Here is a 16,836-nt window from a genome sequence, read left to right as displayed (position 1 = left end):
AATAATAAATAAATAATTAAATAACATATCTCCTCTTGGAAGTTAGACATGACAGCTAGTGTTAATAAAAATAGATTTATTAATCTGGCCATGCATAAAAAAAATTCAAAGAAAATGTTTGATGTTATTTTTTCTGATGATTTTCTCAAAAACTCGGATTATATACCGTTCATTAGGCTTACGACACGGGCCTTAACGTTGGTTAATTTCTAAAATCATACTAATTTAATTATATTTTTGCTAAGTAATCTATTTGTAAGACCTAATACTTCTCTTGCAAAATCACTCGTATAATCACCGGCAACACATACCTATACCATATCATCCAACTTCATTGTATCAGCTCAGCTAAATTGCACCATTGCTAAAAACATGATGACATATCTCAAAAAACAACATGTACAACTATCGATCCCAAAAAATTAGAAATGAGGGTATTTTTAACTGGCTTCTAAATAACGACCAAAAAAGATATATACATGTTTTAACCTGTAACGTTATGTCTAATTTGCAGGGACCAAATACAGTGAATCGAACTTCATTACGGCAGCGCAGCTAAACCTCAGTCCTTCTGCCACGTAGATTTGCTCAAATTTCATCTTCTCGGTAAACAACTAAGGTTTTTATTCTCTCCAACCAATTCCTGATCATATTGTTGTTGATATTCTATTCCTGATCATATTGTCGTTATAGATATAGTTTGTTGTACATTTTTTCGAAATCATATTGTCGTTGTTATTCTATTTCTTGATCTTTAATCCCCTCGAAGATATTTCCAATCCATACTTCTGTATACGAACCCTTACGTTTATCATTGATAGTGTCAATTCTAAATCTGTTTGAAGAAACGGTTTGGACTTGATCATAATCGATGATAATCGAAGATATCATAGTGATACACGACCACACCATATTGGTTTGATGTTTGTCACAACCTATGCCATCATCCACTAGTGAAATATGAACATCATCCTCTAGTGAAATATGAACCTATTAACCCAAAAATGAAAGGTAAAAAAAACCTGCTTATATCATCAAAAAATCCCAAGAATTATTTAAAGATAGACCTTAGCGATATTGATTCAAAATTTTTTTTTCTTGTAAGTTGTCTACAAGAAAAAATACATATAGCACTTTTCCCTCCTATGGATGTGTTTTGTATATGACCACTTACGTTTATCATCGATAATATCAAGTCTAAACCTGTTTGAAGAGAAAGTTTGGACTTGATCCTAATCGACGATATCATAGTGATGCACAACCATACCAAATTGGTTTGATGTTTGTACAACGTATTCCATAATTCGCCAGTGAAATATGAACCAAATAACTCAAAAAAAGAAAGAAAAATAAATCTTGCTTGTATCATCAAAATTTCCCCCAAAAAGAAAGACATTAGCCACATTGATTCAATAATATTATTTTCGTTATAAGTTGTTTAGATAATTCACAATACCTCATGTCTTGAGAACACTCTTTGTTATTCCCAGATTGGGTCCAAGAGATTTGATGGCCAATTCTGCTTAACAATCAGCGTTTATATAGTTAGCAGAGTGTAAAGCAGTTTTATATAGTTATCAAATTGTAAAGCAGTTTTAATTTTGATTACGCTAGAATATCAGTTACACCTCTGTGATTATTGCCCCCATATCCGGTTTAATAAGTCTGCATAAATTTTTTATAATTAATACTGTAAACGTATTTATAGGTTTATAAGTCTCCCAATATAATTCTACGAAATGCAATAAATACCAACACAATCAAAGAATATATATTTCCACCAAATTATGGGAGATATATTCTCGGTATTTTTATACACATGCAAATATATTTTATGATATTCTTAGTAATGAAATATATTTTTAGTTATGGAAATATATTTCCTGATTCGCAAAAACTGGTAAGACCATTCTCTATCTTTCCAAATCGTTGTTACAATTTGTTCATCTTTGAAATATTGTGTCTTCAAACCTTACGGACACACCTGACAATAATTGTCCTTGGCCAGTTCCATAATCGTCACCCTGTTTGGTAGCCGTTTGGCATAACCATTGCATGGCTTTTTATGGTCGAGAAGTATGGGGATCAACTGCAACACGTATTTTTTTTGAGAGGAAGAAATTGCGGACTCTTCGCTACCAATCTGGATGCAAGGCAATCATCAGTTCTAAACGGAAAAAATGGTAAATTAAAGAAATATAATCTTAACTGCATGACACTATTTTATTTTGGTTCATTGGTTATAATGAGCTAATGCTATACATGAACATGGAAGTTTAAATATTTTGTCAGAAGCTCCCTTCTCATTGAAATCAACTAATCGATATCGTCTATAGAAGTCTCCCCATGCTCCTCTTTCATAGCACATTTCACCATTATATTTGTCAAACCCTTTCATTCCAGCCGACTCATCCGTTCTTATCATGTTGCCGATCCCCCAAATAGGTGGAGAATAGGCTTTTTTGGCATCCAAACAGTATTTTTTTTAGCATCAAACAAATAATATAAATTCTCCAACGTACCATGTTGTTCCCGCAATTTCTATAACACCCATTAGATGGAAATATTTGAAAAACGTTCAAAAATGTGTACCCATTACGTTTTAGAGGGTGTAGTATATATGAGAACCTCTTCCATTAAATCCTCAACAATGTATTGAGCCCAGCCGTTCCTTTTAACTAATGCTTTTGTAACTTGAAAAGTCTTGGCACTCTTGTCACCTCCATATGTTCCTAGCTGCACCAGGAATACAATCTGGCGATGCAGGACTCTGTAAAAAACCGTGAACACATGTTGAACTCACTTCTCCTGTTTCACATTAATATGTTTTAATTAGTACCCTTACCATTTAAGCCAAAATTTGTCATTTTGTTTGTTGAATGTCTATGAATATTTCAAAAGAAATTATGCAAACACGGTATTTTGAATTGTGTCTTTCCAAGATAGTACTTTTCAATATAGGCCTCTTCCAGTCTCATGGCGTGCAAGTGATTTCGAAACAAAAAGTTTTGAAAGTTTTTCATGAAGTTCTATTTTAAGGCTCGAATTTATTTTTCCCTACAACTTTACATCATTGTGTTACCGTAGGTTTATGTTGCCTCTTTGCTTTCTCCATCGAGCTACGCTAGTATGATGGACAGTAAAGTTTATATGATTTTACAGTTGAATTGCATATACCTCTTTCACCCGCATCAAGTAATCCGCCATATGTCCCAACAATTACTCTACCGCATTTCCTTTCGCTTGGAATATCGCTGATTCCGTCCCATCAGTAATCATCATTGTTAAATGTAATCCGTCCAAGTGATGATTAGTACAACGATTCCTTTATGTCTATATTATGTAATGTTCATTTTTTTAATAAACAGACTGTGCAAAATTAAAAGAACATAAATATTACATTGGGATTAAGATAACGTATTTGAAGCACTCTGGACATTGCCTCCCGTTGCTAGTGTTCTCGAATTCCTGGTTGCATTCAGGACAGTACATGCAACACCAATCATTTGCGAAGCGAGTTATTTGCGCCAGTATAGTCAATGTATCTCCTACATGTAATAACATATCACGTCAAATTTTTGGAGTCGTCTAATAAATTAGTTCATATTGTTGAGATTATTAGTCCCACATTGTCTGGGCATTTAAGATCTTGTGGTTTATAACTTTGTAGGTCCTCTCCGCTCATTGCCAATTGGTTTTGATTTGGATGTCGGGAGACTTTAACATGGAATCAGAGCAGGCTATTTGCGATGAGTCATTGGACCGCTCCTTTACTCCGCGTCATCCGGTTTAATTGTCCACGTGTTAGACCCAGCGAGGCTACATGTGAGTGGGAGTGTTGAGATTATTAGTCCCTTGCATGGGCATCTAAGATCATGTGGTTTATAATCTCTTAGGGCCTCTCCGCTCATTGCCGATTGGTTTTGAGTTGGATGCCCGCAGACTTTAACACATACCTCGATCTCATGATTCATTTTCTTTTCACATGGCATATCCATTGACATCATGTGTTTTCATTTTATATGTTGAATGGATTGCCTGAACAATGGATTTGAGGAGTTCATGTTGGTTTAGGTCAGCAATTTTTCAATAAAATCTGAATAATGAGAAACTTGGAAAGCAAAAAAATGGTCAAAGTCGTCCTTTGATTAGAAATCCTTTGAGAATTCTATTGTTGTTTGCATCACCACCTTCATAATCTTAATACAGCTCATTTAATTTCTATAGGTGAAATAATCATTTTGAATGTGATGATGGCTTTCATTTTTTGTAGTTATATGGGTAGTATAAGTCATAATTCGGTCCTCTGTTCATATTGAACTTTCAAAGAAAAGTTAGCTTCTCACTTTGATGTATCCTCTCTTCTAAAGTGAGAGTCACCACCACCACCACCTATTTTCATCACTGTACATTTCCCTTCACTTTAATCTGTAATTTCACTACAACATCAAATAGTTGATTTCTGCTAAGTATCTCTCTGTCTTTGTTGACTTAGTGATGCCCCATATTTTACTTTTCCTGTTTCTGCTGTCCATATTCATTTCAAATTGACATTGAATAATTTAAGAGTGTTTTCTCAATTATGATGATTGTTGCAGTTCAACCTGGATAGTGTTGTTGAATAGTTTTCATCTATGTATCAGGTACCTGAAACACTCTCAGACGAGGTTCTTGGAAAGATGGGTACGTCACGAAAGACTGTCGTGCCTATTATTGCTCCTAATGATCTTGCTGATGCTGATTTGCTTATCTTTGTGTTCCCTAATGATGGAAGCTTGATGCAATACTTTTCTAGACCACAGGGGCATGGCCGTCTCTACCATGTTAGAGGCTTAGGGCGAAATTTCAAAAATGGGCCTCTTATTTCTAGTGTATATGGACATAAATGATAAATGAAGAATCGAAGATTAAATTAATTGAGAAATCCGTTATGCATGAAGCATGCATGCATATAAAGTCCAATGAGAGTTTAGAAATAATTAAATTTTTATTTTAGAAAGTTATAATGATAACTAACACATAGCGGCCGCCCACATTTTTTGATTGGAAAAATAATATTACAAACACTGTAAAATATTTAGAAAAAACCATTGTAGTTTAGCAAATAGTGTGGAGGACAAATTTTAAGGGTAACAAAATAAAGGTACTTTCGGTAAGTATAAGCTAAGGAGCTGTAAAAATTCGCATCGCCAAACTATATTAGTTGATCTTATTAATATTTTGAACGAAATCTCCTATTACCGAGTTTTGATTGGTCACCATACGTAATTTGTATCCAGGAAACTAGGTTGTATAGGTCATTCATAATTTTTTGGGCCCCTCCAAAATTTGGGCCTAGGACGGTAGATCATCTCGCCCTAAGCCTAAGACGGCCCTGCACAAGGGGTCTATGGAAAACACAATCTTTGGCTGGAAAACCTGCTGGAATATTTTATAGTACTGGGTCCTAAGGTTGTGTCACGAAACAACTGTATAAGTCTCCCTTTGCTCTCTCTACCTAACGAGTGACAAATTGTTCACCGAAAGTAGTACTAGTTCGATTATGTAGCCTCTAAAAATCTTATAAAGGGTGTGGGTGAACGAAATAAGGGAAGGCGATGCTTGGCGATGCACACCTAATAACACCTCAGATCCTTTAAACAATGCGAAGTAAAAATGACTTAAATAAGTACATGAATACACAATTCCAAATATCAATCAGCTAATGAAATAATTGCTTCCCTTTATCATCTCCATGCTTATTCATTTTCGAAGTTAAGTTAGAGGAAACAAGTATAAACCAAAGAAATGACAGTTTAGTGGAACATACAATTAGTTAAATAACTTCTGGATACTTTCTTATCCTTGATTCCCCTTGAATGGCGAATGTTCAATGACCTCACACTGAACTTGAGGGTTCAATCAGTACTATTTATTATATGATATAGATATATTCCCATTCAATGGTGGAAGTTCAATGACCTCACATTTTTGTTTGAATCCTTGATTCTGTTGCTGATGATTTTTGCCAAGAACATTGGCCCATCGGATATTTGCATTCATATTGTTTGAGTAGGTGAGTGTCTATACAATATTTTATATCAGAGGAATTGGTTATTAGAAAGATTAAGTACGAGGTTTTGATTTGGGGGTCACCAAATTGCTAGAAGAGCCTAGAAAAATCATTATGCGAAGGTTTCAAAAAAATAAAATTGTGAGAAGATTTGTTGAATGATTTCAATTGGTTATCTTAACAAACTTTATCTAGGAATGAAACACTTGATATTGATTTACCCTAATATCCATCGGGTAGCATGGCAGTAAGGGGGTTGAAGTTTTTCGTACTGTAAACGGTGTTATTGCATACAGTTTATTAGGTGGGATAAGTTTAAAAGAATTGAGTTTTGTTTTATTCTAAATTACTCCTTGACGCGAAATTTGATTATTTGTGTTTGATTCTATCATTGTGGAATCACTCTACTACAATGCGTCTTTTTCGTTGTGGGAATTTACAATAATTTGATAAATGAATTTGGTTGTTTTCTTGAATGCAGATATCCAACTTCACTTAAATATTAGCGAAATTTACTAATCTCCTGTCCCCACAAGTAGATTATAGGTGTCACTCCTAGATAAGTTGAGTTAGTGTTTGTACATCTAATCCAGCATAATAGCAAGTGTGATTAGGTGTATGAACACTAACCCAGTTTGAGTTAGTACGTAAAGATCTTTCCAACTGTGTTATTGTTGAGACTTACATCAACTGTTGCCATGCAACGCCATTGTAAATGGATAGCTATATCTCTTACTATAACACGTACAGCTTATGTCGCCTTTTTCTCCATCACTGTTGCACAAATCGTGCGTCCTGACTAAGGTTGGGAAATATGGTGCAAAGGTGTTTGCAACGTCTCAAGGCTATATAACCGCACTTATTCATCTATGCACTAGACAATAATACCACCCACGATACTAAAGGGGTTAGCCGTGACTGTTTTGGGAAAGGAGTTTCCTAAAACAGATAGAATTCTTGGTAGCCAAGTTTGTAATCTATATAAATAGGTAATCAGGCCTTGTAAAATTATATTATGTAGAAAATGATTAAGAGATTGGTGGGAGATTTCTTGTATAGATTTTAGGGCTAAAGCTAGGGTTTCGTTGTGAGAGCATATTGGTGAGGAACAAGAGACAAGGTTATCGTCTTGGGTAATTGTTCCGGTGTAACCAAGGGTTTGCTGGAATTCACACCACGTTGTAATGGTTTTTCTTCATAGTGGATTTGAGTTGGTGCGGCTCAAAGTGGACGTAGACAATATATACAAGTTGTATGTATTGGTCGAACCACTATAAATCTTGTGTCTTGTGAGTTGATTTATCTTTCTCGTATTGTTATAGTTGCTTGTGCTTGGTTTACTTATTATTCATCATAATATCTCAAGATCCATTATTATGCGGTTGTCAGTGATTCTATAAGAAAATCCTAACAACTGGTATCAGAGCTCGGTTTAGAGCTTTAGGGTTATCGTAGTACTATTGGAGTGGGAGTTATGGGTGATAATAACGAAAGTACGATAGCTTAAAGTTTTTAATGGGAAGAACTTTGCGTTTTGGAAGTCTCAGATGGAAGACTACCTATATGAGAAAGACCTTGATGATCCATTGGGTGGAGTTGCGAAAAAGGAAGCACTCAAAGACGATGAATGGAAAACTCTTGATCGCAAGTGTGTATCCATGATTCGTAGATGTCTAATGGAGGAAGTCTACAATAACGTAAAGAGAAAACTAGTACGAAGGATCTTATGGATAAACTTGAAAATTTGTATCAAAAGTCATCAGCCTCGGAGAAAATTATGATGTGTGAACAATTATTTAATGTGAAGATGCAAGAAGGAGAAGCGATTTCAGTTCATCTTGGGAAGTTTAAATCAATTTGTCATCTTTCAAAAGTTAGTATTACTTTTGATGATGAAGTTAAAGCTTTAAGGTTGTTTTCGTTATTACCAAAGAGTTGAGAAACCGCAAGAACAACCATTAGTAATTCTGCAGGAGCGGGAAGTTGAAGCTTGATGATGTGCAACAAAGGTTAATTGGTGAAGAGGAAAAAAGAATAGAACAAGGTTATAGTTCTAGTACTTCAAGCTCGGCCTTAAGTTTATAGGAATAAGATAGAGGCAGGAGTTCAAATCGGAACAACAAGAACAAATCTAGATGGAAGTCTAGAGGAAAGTCTAGGGGGAGATCTCAATCCCGGACTAAAGGTGTTGTTGAGTGTTAGGCGTGTAAGAAAGTAGGACACTTCAAGCGCGATTGTCCGGAAAACAAAGGTGCTAATAATGGTGGAAACAAAGGTAATCAAGAAGAGGTCAACGTAGTTGCAGCTGTGGAACCGGTGAAGGTCCTTGTTGATAGCAAGAAGGTGATTATGGAAGGTTTTCTACTACTCTCTGAGAAAGAGCAAGATGAGTCTTGGATTATAGACTCGGGAGCTTCTTTCCATGCAACGGGTGATAAGAGTATTATGATCTCTTATAAAGAAGGATATTATGGCAAAGTATTCTTACGTGACGGTGAAGCATGCGACATCATTGGTTTGGGTGATGTGATCTTGAAAGTCAACGGTTCGACATGAAAATTGAAGGATGTACTACACGTTCCAAATTTGAAGAATAACTTGGTGTCTGTGGGCCAAATTTTTGATGATGACTGTGAAGTTGTGCTTATGAAACACAATTGGAAAGTGAAGAAAGGAGCTGCGGTATTAGCTCGTGGAGTTAGAGTCGGTACTCTATACCGGACTTCAGGTGGAACTACTTTAGCAGTGGCTAGTAGTGGTGAAGACACTAACTTATGGCATAGAAGATTAGGGCATATGAGTGAGAAAAACATGAAGAATTATGTTCGGGGGATATCTACCTAAGGTGAAATCTGTTGATATGTGTTTTAATGAAGACTGTGTTCTTAGAAAGAAAAAACGGATTAGTTCTAGCAGAGGCGGCAGAGCCTTGAAAAGTGAGAAACTTGATTTGGTTCATACTGACGTATGGGGACCAATTGATGTTGCATCTCATAGCAAGTTTCAATATTATATCATATTTATTGATTATCACTCAATGAAGGTGTGGCTTTACTTCATGAAGAATAAGTTTGAGGTTTATGAAGTGTTTTAGAAGTGGAAAGCTTTGGTTGAAACAGAAACTGGTCTGAAGTTGAAGTGTCTAAGGTCAGACAACGGTGGTGAGTATGACAAAACAGAATTCTTACAGTTACGTGCTACAAATGAAATTCGTTTGGAGAGGACAGTTCCAAGGATGCCACAGGAAAATGAAGTAGCAGGACATATGAATTGGACGTTGAATGCACGTGCTAGGTGCATGAGGTTGCAATCTGGTTTGCCCGAGACCTTCTGGGCACATGCAACAGAGACGGCTGCTTATCTAATCAATATGACACCTAGTAGTCCATTAGATATGAAGATACCAGAGGAGGTTTGGACCGTAAAAAAGGTAAATCTTTCATATTTAAAAGTTTTTGGTTGTGTTGGTTATGTTCATCTTAGTCCCGGTAAGAAGTCTAAGATAGGTGCTCAAGCAAAGAAGTGTATATTTTTTTGTTACGGAAATGACACTTTTGGGTATAAACTTTGGGACTACGAGGGTCACAAAGTTATTAGAAGTAGATACGTCACTTTTAATGAGAACGAACTGTACAAGGACAGGAACAAAACACAAGTTGAAGATGTCGGATCAAACAACATCGATAAGGAGTTGTATATCGATATTGTTGATGTTTCTGGAAAAAGTGTGGTACAAGAAGGGCACGATATTACTGATGGCAGGGAAGTATAAGGTGAAGAGACTTCTGCTGTAGTGGGAGTTACTCCTATAGTTCCACAAGAAATACGAAGATCATCAAGAACTCCAAAACCAAACCCAAGGTATGCTATGAATTATCTATTACTTATGGATGGAGGTGAACCTGAAGATATTAAAGAAGCACTAGCGGTTGATGATTCAGCATTGAGAATCTGTGAAGTGGATTCTCAGGTATTTGAGAGGTAACACAAACGTACCATTGTGTTATGGAAAAGGTGGTTCTATCTTGAGGGGTTATGTGGATGCATAATTCGCAGGTGATGTAGATAAACAACGAAGTACGACCGGTTATGTTTATACTATGGGGTCAGCTGCAGTGAGTTGGAACTCACGTTTACAGAAGTTGGTGACATTTTTTACTGCGAAAGCGGAGTACGTAGCAGTACTAGAAGCGAGCAAGGAGATGATTTGGTTACGAGGTTTGCTAGATGAGTTGGGAAAGGAACAACGAGATAATGTTCTGTTTAGCGACAGTCAAAGCGCTATACATTTAGCAAAGAACTCATCTTATCATGCTAGGACGAAGCATATAGATATTCGTTATCATTTCATTCGGGATCTCTTAGAAGAAGGAGAGTTGAAGATCGAGAAGATTCTTGGTTCGAAGAATCCGACGGATATGTTTACCAAGGGAGTCACATCAGACAAGCTAAATCTATGCAAGACTTTAATTGGTCTCTCAGAATGAGGATCTGGGAGGGGAGCCGCACTAACATGAAGATGTTTTAGCACCGTCAAATCCAAAGTTGAAGAAAAGAATAATTGAAGACAATCAATGAGTCTTCAAAGTAGGAGATTGTTAGTGAATTTAAGACTAATTATTTCCTAAGTTAGTCGTGACTGTTTTGGGAAAGGGGTTTCCTAAAACGACTAGAATTCTTGGTGACCAAGTTTGTAACCTATATAAATAGGTAATTAAGCCTTGTAGAATTATATTGTACAGAAAACGATTAAAAGATCGGTGAGATATTTCTTATATAGATTTTAGAGCTAAAGTTAGGGTTTCGTTGTGAGAGCATATTGGTGAGGAACAAGAGACAAGGTTTTTGTCTCAGGTAATTGTTGCAGTGTAACCAAGAGTTTGTTGGGATTCACACGAGTTTGTAATCGTTTTTCTTCATAGTGGATTTGAGTTGGTGCAACTCAAAGTGGACGTATACAATATATACAAGTTGTATGTATTGGTCGAACCACTATAAATCTTGTATCTTGTGAGTTGATTTATCTTTATCGTATTGTTATAGTTGCTTGTGCTTGGTCTACTTATTATTCATCATAATATTTCAAGATCCGTTATTCCGCGGTTGTCAGTGATTCCATAAGAAAATCCTAACATAAGCTTGAGTTTTAGCAAGGGAGAAACAAACCAACTTTGATGAGGACTTCAGTGGTGGTGCACATACAAACTCTGTGATTGACTTGATAGCAACAGTCTTAGCTACTAAATTATGTGCAAGCTATAAGTTGTTCATTTAAAAGCTCCCTGCAGATGTGGTAAGTATATAAATACTTTTCATTTCTCTATTTATAGTTCGTGGTAAGTATATAAATACTTTTCATTTCTCTATTTATAGTTCACGTTCAACAAGCATCTTCTTTAGCATATGCTATTTGTTTTTTAATTTTTTTCCACTACCTCGCTGTTAGAGATTCTTCGTGCGTTGGGTTATTTATCGATAATGGGTTTCTCATTTCTTGGTTGTTTAATCATTAAACCAACATATGAGATTGTACAGGTGGGATTAGTATTTTTCCAACTGATAGACTTTACCTTTTTTTTTTTTCTTTTTTTTTTGAGTTTGCGATTCTCTGTGATAGACCATATGGTTATGCATCGTGTAAAGGAACAATGGAAATCCACATTGTGAAATGTTGTGATCTACAGATCTTAAACCATATTTCTCTTTGGATTGATTTAAGGGTGACGATTTTTTACTGAAATTGTAGTTGAGTCAATATCTTTAATTAGAAAATATATTGTAATTTGTAGACTACCATTATCCGGCTCAGCTGATACTTCTCAGGTTATTTATCAAATCGCTGAAAGGCTCAGCGGTACTCCCTGCGGTATGCTTACAGGGAACTCCAATAATGTCAGCTATTTTCCATAAGCAAGATCAACATGGATCTCTAAAAAGCATATGGCTTGGATCAGGTGTTACTGGGATTTTGAATTATAATCGTAGCTTTTGCTGATGACGCCAAGTATGGTTTAGCATGTCCAAATCATTCCTAGCCTTACTAAGATCAATCCAGATACTAATACATAGGGCAGAAGACTGTATGTGGAGACCTAAAAAATTAAGTAAATTTCTTTTATTTAATTTTTTGCTACTTTGAAGCCTTAATCTCAATGTTTCGATATGCCATAATTTTCTCTGCGCATTTTCCATGTATAAAACATGTAGGCTTTGAAGATGTATTCGTATATCTTTTATTTTGATACAGTTGTCTTCATATCGTCTAGAGTATTTTATTATTTTGCTCTTTTGCGTGGTTTAGTTACCAGATCCGATTTTTATACCGTGTTGATTATATTTTCATATGGCAGTCAATGTGATTCCCTACAATAGTGAATCCATTTCGACTTCAAATTTCCCACTCATGAGTTTTGCAGGTTTTGTGTACCTCTAGGTAGCTAGGTGTAATCTTAAAGTAAAAACAATGAGTAGTATTTTAAATGGATAAAGCTTGGTGGAAAAGCTGGCGAAACCTAACAATATAATTCATAGCTAAATACCGAGAGTATCATTTTAGAAATTTATGAAATGCAAATGGTACTTCCCTTTCAATTTTTTTTGGAGAATTTTAGATGGTTCATACATAATAGAATGTAGGTTGTGGTTTTGCTTATCAATGGTCATGTTTCATGGCACTCAGTACTTGCTATGTTTTTGTATGTGGTTTATTTTAATTTGTCATGTCACATATTGTGTGTTATCTTGGTCAGGGACGGAGCCAGAAATAATTTTTAGGGGAGACTAATTAGGCAAAATAAAATTTAAGGGGGACCAAATAACAATTTTTTCTTTTAAATAACAGAAGTTCCTATAGATTTATAATGAATTAACGAGAAACAGGGGAGACGGGGGCCACCCATAGACTATACTAAGCTCCGTCCCTGACCTTGGTAGTGAAGTTGAACTTTTTTTATCAAGCAACTTGCACTACGGTCGAAATCTGGGTTCAGCCTATTTCTGACACATGATTTAGGCTTCTTTAGCATAAAGTATATGTATGGTATGCACAATTAATTTTCTTATTTCTACGTTGGAAACCCAAATTCATCAAGGATTCAATTTGTGCTCTTAAGTTCATTTGTTTTATTTTCTTTTTAGGGACGTAAAGATAGTTTGTTGAAGTACCCTGGAGTCTTATAGTCAAACTTCCCTTTGAGAACTCTTGTTGAAACCTCCCTTCTTTTGGTTGCTCTAAGTAACACAATATTGATATATATATATATTTCTGAGTTCATCCTTCAATATTGACTGGTTCTTAATAGTTTGTTTGTCTATTTCTGTAGATAAAGATCATTAAGATCTGAAAAGACCTTGGCTTGGGTGTTGGGGGTTAATATACCAATACACATGCTAACCAGGCCATCACATTACTATTAAGGTTGTAAATATCTATTAAGGTTTATAAGAGTGGTCGTGCCTAGGTTGACGTAACATGGACTATAGATTGTTGAGGAATTTCAGACAACGTGTAATATCTTGTACCTTTCTTGAACTCCAATGTGTTTTTTTTGGTATACGGTTATATGCCTTCTGTAGTTCCTTCGTTGGAGTAGTTATACATTTGATTTGAAGAAATATAGCCATTATTTTACCATGCACAAATAATAATGCCCATTACTAAGGATTTTAGTGAGCCAAGTGGCAGCATATGTACCTTAATAAGGTCTGAAACCAAGTATCTCAGTAAATAGAGTTTTGTCCCATCACCACTTAGTTTTATATCGAAAATGCTAGCCATCCCCTACTCATGTCCACCAAAATTTTCCACCATGAGGTGTCATGGAGATAATGGTCAAATGCCACACATAAGGGCCCCCTGCTAATCTCAATCCAGGGGATCAATGGGCTAAAATTTGACATCTTATGGGGGTAATTTGTGGGGGAAGTGTAGCACTACCGGTGTTACATAGGTGATGTTCACTGACATGTCTTACCCTGGTCACTTCTGCAAACCCCAATCAAAAGTTTGATATGACAGGGTTAATAGTGGTGGATAAGGTGACTCGGCTAGATGATATATACACCAACAACCCTGAAATACAAGCGCACCTGGAAGTATTTAAGACCCTACAAACAATCCAAAACAAAAATTGCTTCAATTCGTACACGAGTGCACATTTCTAGTTATCTGATAATGTTGTTTTAACATTATGGTGATTTAGTTCAAGCGAATATACATTTCAATAGCATACATAATATAACAGTAATATTCATTTTCAATAACTCATATTTTATAATACCTTTATAATGTTCAATTTAAAGACTTTACAATGGAGTTTTGAAATTCAGTGGTTTAAATCAACTGGTCATATTAATTTCAAAATACCTAAAAGATACAGAAACGTGTCAAATAATCTACACAGTTTCCTAAAAATGTACGATTTTCAAAGTCAGTCAGAACGAAAACCAAAGTTTAACTTAGTTGTGCTACTTTTGGAATCCGAATAACAAAGAACAACAAATTAGATTCAGCAGTTTAAGTTATCTTAGGAAACCGATTTCCTCAATGTGGAAATTACTACAATTTGAATTATATGGGAATACTGATTTTTTAACTAGACTTTTGCAAAGACAGCAGATCGCATACACATGGCATATATCTAAGACACTTTTACAAGTTAAAGTACAAAACTTAAAATTGCGCTTCTCTTTTTATTTTTATCTCAAAGAATCCTTGGATGACATTTTTTTTAATACTTCAAATATCAAGGTTATGCTTAGTAAGACTACAAACTTTGTAATAAGCGAATATGTCAGGAGGAAATACTCACAACAATAACCAGGGTTTGAGATCATTCTTTTGTGTCATAGTTGTAGATGGTGGATTTTCAACAAAGGGAAAAACCTTAACATCACGAGGCATGTTTTTGACACGGCTTTCAGGCATGTAAGGATTCATATTTTACGAAGCCATGATGAATATGTTTTCGAAAGGCCTCCACTAGCTGAGCGTTCGATCCTGGCATTTCATCGTGACCTCTATGCAGAATAACATATTTGGGCGTTTCTCCGAAGATTGAGAACTTAACACCTTTAGGATGTCGGTGATACTCATTGTTCCCTGACTGCAGGAGAGCGACCCACCTCCACATAGAAGAATAGTTGGGCGGCGGACGCCTTCAGGACGTCAGTGACACTTCACCGTTCCCTGATTATGTGGAGAGAGTGCATGGATTCAGGCGGTTCTCGGTAGATTGAGGACACTAACGCCTTCAGGTCGTAAACAACATCGTGACTCCCTGACTGTGCACCACTCAGAATAGATGTGACGCTTTAACTGGATAATATCTTTTCTGAAGAAGATTATCTCTGCTGTGACATTCACTACTGAATTCCAAGAATAATCTATCATTGTTCCTATTCGATGGTCGAATCCACGGCCTGATCCCATGGAATGGAAATAAAAATTGCTCATATTCCATGGTCGAATCCACGGCCTGATCCCATGGAATGGAAATAACAATTGCTCCTATTCGATGGTCGAATCCACGACCTGATCCCATGGAATGGCAATAACAATTGCTCCTATTTTATGGTCGAATCCACGGACTGATCCCATGGAATGGCAAAAAATTGCTATTCAATGGTATAATCAACGGCCTGATCCCATGGAATGCAATAACAATTGCTCCTATTCCATGGTCGAATCCACGCAATGATCCCATGGAATGGCAATAAACAATTGTTCTGATTCTATGATCGAATCCATGGCTTGATCTCATAGAATAACAACGAAACAACTTTATTATCTAACTACTCCGATTTAATGATCGAATCTACTGGTCTCATGAAATAGTAGTAGATAAATCTTAATTACTCTGATCCTATGGTCGAATCTATGATCCTATGGGATGGTAATGCTTGTTTTATTATCCTGATTTCATAGTCGAATCCACAGCTGATCCTATGAATTGATAATGAAACATCTACTCACTTTTATTACTCAGTTTCATGAATTATTCTCCACTGAATTTCATAAATTGATAATAAATGCTCAACAACTGGGCATCTGGACCATCACTGAGTAAGCCCCACAAAAATGGTGCAAGTGTACTCGACAATGATGCGCGACTGAGCACCCGGATGCACGAACGAGTGTCCAAAAATATAAAACAACGAGGAATCATTCGCAAAACAGGAAAAATATCAAATAATAATAATATAATAGGAGGCGCTCATGGTAGGCCCACTAGCTGGTCGGCCGGCCGTTCCCTAGCCATGGTCGGTCCGCGCCTTTCCCATTATTTTTCTTATTTTATTATTATTGTGTGATCCCACGAAAACTCCTTAGTTTGAACAACTTTTATCGTGTTTGCAAAAACATGTGAATCCTCCATAACTTTGTGGATTCACCAAACAAATTATAAAATAAGGAAAAGTGTGGAGGACCGAGCATCCCAGCCGGCCGGCCATGCCCAAGCCGTGGCCGGTCCTACACCTCATAAATCCTTAGCTTTTTATAATTAGTATTCCTAACCTCTCGAAACTCTTCCGTTTCAACAAAACTCATGGATTCTCCATAACTTGGAGGATTCACCAATAATAATAATAAATTAGGAAAAGGTGTGCGGGACCGGGCAACATGACCGGCCGGCCATGCCCTAGCCGTGGCCGGTCTCACACCTTGCAATCCTAATCCTTCATAATTATTATTTCTTCTCAACTCGTGAAACACCCGGGTTTGAGCAAAACTCATGGATTCTCCATATCTTCAAGGATTCTCCATAACTTGGAGGATTCACCAA

Source organism: Papaver somniferum, chromosome 11 (assembly GCF_003573695.1).
Source record: "Papaver somniferum cultivar HN1 chromosome 11, ASM357369v1, whole genome shotgun sequence".
In the NCBI taxonomy this organism is placed as follows: domain Eukaryota; kingdom Viridiplantae; phylum Streptophyta; class Magnoliopsida; order Ranunculales; family Papaveraceae; genus Papaver; species Papaver somniferum.
This window is presented reverse-complemented; position numbering follows the sequence as displayed.